We start from the raw sequence: 6784 nt of genomic DNA, 5'->3' as shown, positions 1-6784 counted from the left end.
CCACCATTAGAAATTTCATAGCTCTGGGTAATATACTAGTTCTAACTCAAGGAAAATCGAGAGATACTCCCTCTGTCAAGTTTTCAAAACATTAAATTTCTTACCCCAAAATATTTTCATTCTATATAATGGCTTACTGAAATGCATAATACTCTGGCTTATTTTTAGGAGTTCAATTACGTAAGACCTATATATATTTCTAATATATTTATCAGAAGCACAGATAAAGCAAATTGTTTATATGTCGGGCTATGTTTGGAAGATTTATCAGTTTGAGATTTACAGAGTTTGAGTTTTGGCCAAGTACAATTCACAGAGACTTTCTAGCTTGAATTTTTCTAAAATGATACCTAAAGTCCTCCTTTGATATTCCCATTCACTTAAATGTATTCCTCCATGCCAAAGGCTACATATGTTCTTGTATGTGTATAAACCAAATAATGTCATATAAAACATAATCTCTTCAAAATTTTCTCCAGACACTTGGCATAGTACTTACAACTAATCATGTAAAGGGTAGGCCTGAAGTAAGTGGTCAGGTGGTCTCACTATTCAGACACTAACTTATATTTTACCTATTTTTGTATAAGTCTTCAGTACACAAGGAGAATCTATGTCCTTGGCATACAATGATTCTAAATTTTGGAGGTAGACCTTGCAACCAACTTTTCCTTGGCCTTAGGCAAATTATTTAACATCTCTGAGTTTCTGTTTTCTTATTTATAAAATATATATGGTATGTGTATATACATAGATGTATGTGTGTGATACATATATACACACATATATTTGACAAATACATACCAAGTTTGATATACATGTATAGACACATATTTTATATATATCAAATGTTTATGCAGTACATATACATGTATCAAATATATGTATATATGTGTATAAATATTTAAATATAGATGCATATAACATTTTATACAAAATATATGCATGTGTGGATATGTATGTGTATATGTGTGTATATATTTATTTATGTGTACATATGTACGTATCTATATGTGTGTATACACACACACACAAAGTCTTGTTATAAGTAAAGTGTGAGTATAGAAACTGACAAATATCCTGAAAACTGATATGTATTATTTGTTTTACCATATTTGTAACATCACATACTCTAAAAGCCTTGGCACTGTGAGGACTTTAGTACAAGCCCTTCCCTTTACCTGGAATATTCTTGCCCCAGACATCGCCTTGCTCTGCCTCTCATAATCAGGTCTCTGATCTGACGTCACCTCCTCAGAGAGGGCTTGCCTGAGTACACTGTCGAAAATTGCACACCCATCACTCTCTCCCTGTAACATGAGTTTCTTTTTTTGCTCAGAATTCATCATTGCCTGACATTATATCATGTCTTTTGTTTATTGTACAGATCACTGGTAAGTGTAGGGAACGGACCTTTTCCTGCTTGACACATTGCCAAGAGTAGAACAGTTGGAAAAGAGCCGAGTGCCTAGCAGGTCCTTAATTTAAAAAAATGTCAAATGAATGTTGGCTTTCTGGAATGAGGATAAAATTTTAAAATTGAACTACATTGCTATTAGAAGCAAAATCAAAGTGTGTGTGTGTGGGGGGGTGTAGGATGTGTATCGCACAAATGCAAACAAATGTATATTTCTTGATTTACACACAAGCTTTATTTACATAAAAGAAAATGTACTCATGGTATGTGCAAAATTTGATGGGTTTTTGACACATTTTTACAACCGTAAGATCACCACCGCATCTAAGATGCAAGACTTGTCTCAGCCTAAAAAGTTTTGTTATGCACCTTTTGCAATTAACACTCTCCATTCCCTGACCTAGTTAGTTAACACTGATCTGATTCTGTCATTTTAGATTATTTTGACTCTTCTAAAATTTCATATAAATACAATCATACCATATGTACTGTACTCTCTGAAAGCTGATTTTTTTTACTCATAAAAATGCTTTTTTTTCAGTGCATGATTAATACTTGGTGATGCCTGTAACAGTATTTTGTTCCTTTTTATTGATGAGTAGTATTTCATTGTGTGGAGTATACCACAATATATTGTCATTTCATGATGGGCATTTGGATTGTCTTCCCCTTTTGGTTATTATGAATAAAGCTGCTAAGAACATGAGTATCTTTGTAGACATATATTTTTTATTTATGGAATTGCTGAGCGAATGTAGGTGGATGCTAAATTTTATAAGAAACTGCCAAACTGTTTTCCAAAGTGGTCTTAACATTTTTGTACCTCCATGAGCCATGTATGAGAATTGCAGTTTCCCTAGATCCTCAGAAACACTTGGTATTGTTAATCAATTTAACTGACCATTCTAATGTGTGTGAAATGCTGTTTTATGTCATATTGTGGTTTAAGTATGTATATCCGTAATGGCTAATCTTTTCATGTAATTATTTGTCATAATATATCTTCTTTTTGGAAGGTATTATTCAAGTATTATATCTTTTTTCTTATTTCGGTTGTTTTTCTTTTAATTATGGGACTATAAGATTTCTAAAAATATTTTAAACCCAAAATCTTGTCAGACAAACATATTGGGAATACTTTTCCAAGCCTGTGTTTTACCTTTCAATTTTTAAGAGACTTCTTTTAAAAAATAAAATATTTAAATATTCATGAAATCCAATTTATCAATTTTTCTTTTATAGTCCTTGTGTTTTGATTATTATCTACAAATCTGGGCGTACCTTAAGGTTGTAAAATTTTGTATTTTTCTCTATGTTTTAGATTTTACGTTTATTTATTTTTTATTTTGTTTTCTATTGAAGTATAGAAGGAACCTCTCTACTGTTTTTCATAGTGGCTGCACCAGTTCACATTCCCACCAACATTGCACAAGTGTTCCCTTTTCTTCACATCCTCTCCAACGCTTGTTATTTCTTGTCTTTTTGATAATAGAACCATAGACTTTTATATTTACAAACTTATTTGCCATTTCCAGTCCTATAAATCTGAGTTTCCATTTATTAAAAAATTTTTTTAATATCACTTTCTTACAAAGAAAATCCTTTGTAATTTGAAATAGGGGAGACCTAATAGTAGTGAAACATTTCCTTATGCATTTACCTGAAAAAGTTCCTATTTTACCCTTATTTCTACTGAACATATAATTCTGTATTGACAGCGGTTTTTTTTTCTTAGTACTTTAATGATATCCTCCCATATCCATTTGTCTTCTATTGAATTTGATATATGATGAAGTATTACATTTTTTCTTTCAATGTAATATTTTTCCTTTGTAGCTGTTTTCAGTAATTTCTTCTAACTTCTGATTTTAGCAGTTGATTATGATGGGTCTAGATGCAAGTTTCTTTGTATTTATTCTGCTCAACATTTATTGAGCATTTTGAATGTGTAAGTTCATGTTTTTCATCAAATTTGGCCATTCTTCAAATATTATTTCTTCAAATATTTTTCTGCCCCATCTTTATTCTCTTTTCCTTCTGAGAAGAGAGTAATTACATATAAGGTCAAATTTTTAATCTTGTTCTACAGGTCCTTCAGACTCCTTAAATTTTTATTTTATTTTTGTTTCTCTGTGTTTTTCAAATTCAATGGTTTCTATTAGATTATCTTTAAATTTATTGACCTTTCCTTCTTCCATTGTTATGCTATTGTTAAGCTCATCCATGAAATTTTCATTTCAGTTATTGTACATTTCACTTCTCAAATTTCCACTTGGCCCTTTTCTACAGATCCCATTTCTTTGCTGAATTGCTCTGTTTACTCATTAAGTCCATATTTTCCTTTGAGTTTTCCAACATATTTTCCCCTCAATATGTTTTAAAGTTTTGTTTGCTAAATCTGATTTGAGATTGCTTTAAAGTCAATTTCTGCTCTTTGCTTGTTCATGCGTCACACTCACACTTTTTTCTTTCCTTTGTTCTTTTTTTTTGACATCTAGTAACTTGTGGGGGGTGCTGTAAACTTGACATTGTCAATAATATGTTATATAGACTATGGTTTGTTATCTATCTTTAAAGAATATTGCCTTTTTCCCCCATGTAGGTGTTTCTATTATTGGTTGATCATCTTACACTTGTGTAGGCTTACTTTTAACACATTGTTTGGGTGGATCTGTAGAAAATACAAGGTGTTTAACAAGCTTCTCTAACTTTATAGGACACGTCCTCAAATCCATCTTTCCTATGGATCTTGTTAGGTTAACTTTTAGGTTTTTTTTTTTTTTTTTTTAAATGGCAGATCTAGATTAGAACTTACTCTAAGGAGTAGTCTTTAGTCCTAATGATGATCTTTCTATTGCCTTAGCATACTGGGGTATTCATTCTCTCTCTTTCTGGAACAGAACTCCAATATCTTTCAGCATGCTGAAATTTTAGTGTCTCTCTTCTGTTCTCATCTCTATAATAGCTGAGTCTCTCTCAGTACATGTGCAGCCTACCTTTCAGTTAAGAACTCAAAGATAAATTCTTCACAGTCTAACCCTCTCAACTCCCTCTATCTGGTGCCCTGACTTCACATATCTTATATTTCAGCTGCTTCAAATACTACAAGTTTTAGTCTCTGCTTTCTCAGCTCAGAGGGATCATGGTGCTTTTCTTGGGCTCAAGTTCTCTGCAAAAAATTGGAAAATTGTGTGAAGGTACAAAGATGCAAGGATTGTGTGCCTCAGTTTGTGTTTCCCCTTTTTTGGAAATTCCAGTCTCAAGTTGCCTATTGTTCAATGCCTGAAAACAATTGCCTTATTGATTGATTGATAGAATGGCTAATTTCATACCTGTTATCCTACACTGTTTGGTAGATGAAGCTTCCATTAAACATGTTAATTTCTCAAAATTATTAATTTTTTCATTGTATAGCACTAAAAGACTAATAGACAGTAAACTAATAAACAATCATGTAATACTCAAGTTATATATACATCTGTAAAAGAAGCATAAATTTTTAATAGTTGGTTAAATATTTACTTTTAAACATAAAATAATTTATTTCATTTTGACTTGAAATATTCTACTAGAGAATTTACTTACTTCTACCAATTTTATTTATAGAAAATGCTATAGATGTTACCCAGCATTTTTTGAAATTGTAAGTGATAACAAAAAAAATCATGTAAATACTGACAAAATTAAATAATTAAAATTGTTTTGCTATATATGCCTATAGTAATTCTCCACTATATCTATAGTGTCCAGCATTGTAATCAAAAGAGGAGATTGTAAACAAGTTTGTAGTTTGCTCTTTACCAATTATAAAAGAAGTGTTAATTCTTTGTTATTTTTGTGCAGAGACAAATTTAATTTGAGTACTTGATAAAATAGATATCTATTATAAACAATGCTTTTGCATTATTTTAGTATCGTGTCCTGCTAAGATTTGATATGAAAAATTCTTCAAATGATCACTGAAATATTTTTTAATTATATAAGAAGTTGTACAGTTAGTACTATTCTTATTTCTCAAATTAAAAACTCACTACAGTAATTAGTAGAATAAGACATTTGGAAACCTCAGTCACATAATTTCTAGACCTGTCCTCAATTTAATATTTATATTTAATCAATAATTAGTAAGCACTAACCTTTGGCACTTGCAACAAAGTAGTCAGCAATAGTGGTACCATCCCCTTCATGGACTTATAGTTTAGCAGGATATTTACTTCTGAGTCTTAAAATGGGTCAGGCAGACATTGTTCAAAATTATGTGTGTATATATATATATTCTCATCTAATTCTCATGTTAACTCTTTAAAGTCTGTATCATCATTATTTTATAGATGAAGAAATAGAGGTATAGTCTACCAGTGTCATACCGTAACACTGCTTGTTATTTTTGAAACAAAAGCTTGGCTCTTATAAAACACTGTAGAGCACTTTTTGTATTATAAACTACTAATTCAAAATCATTACTGTGCAGTTCTTTGGCGCTGAAGGACATGCACCTTCAAAATGGCATAAGGGAAACTACAGAGAAAAGGGAGATCACATTGAATTTAATCCACCTGACCCAATAATATTGCCTGTCCTCTTACCATATCTCACCTTTCCAATTTTTAACAGTCAGTTACTTCCAATTTTATCTTTTCTCCGCATTAAATTTTGAGCTACAGTGAAAAACTTTTGCTAAAAGTGAAGCTGGGGTCATTTTCTCTTTCTCCTCTCCATATCTATGTTAAGCAAAAAAACAAATTCAGACAAAGATAGGCGCAGTTACACTCTATCCCCTTTCCGCCTCTCCTACCCTATTCCCAGCTACATGCACTCCTCTTCCTATAACTCACCTCCATGCTCTGGAAGCCACCTTTCTTCTGATGTGAGCTAGGTTTACATAGATGACTTCATTATAATGCAGTCTAAAGTGCTTCAGACTACCATCCTCAACCAACTCAATCTCTCTATGTCCCAACAGATTAAAGATCATGTCACCTTGAACCTTAATTTTTGTTTGTCTTCACTGAAAAATACTTGTTTGTTGATGAATCATTTTCAAGCACTTTACTTCTAACTGTGGAAAACCTATACTTATTTTGTAACTTAAAGTGTGACAGGAAAGCAAATGGAAATGACCCAATAAGTAGCCTATTTTCCTGCTTTTGGTACATACACACTTTCTCACACACAAACACAAGCCTAGATGCACGTACATCCACTCCCCAGAGACTTTAGCTGCATCCAGATTTGTAGCTGAAGCCAAGGACTTTGGGAAGAAGCCACTTTGATTATCCACATGGACCTCCTGCCATGTTCTCCCAGTCACCAGCTGTCTGGCCCTCTGGCAATCCCAGGCTTTTGCTCTTCCCTGGAGCACTTCAC

This window comes from Balaenoptera physalus, assembly GCF_965194825.1.
Source record: "Balaenoptera physalus genome assembly, chromosome: 9".
In the NCBI taxonomy this organism is placed as follows: domain Eukaryota; kingdom Metazoa; phylum Chordata; class Mammalia; order Artiodactyla; family Balaenopteridae; genus Balaenoptera; species Balaenoptera physalus.
This window is presented reverse-complemented; position numbering follows the sequence as displayed.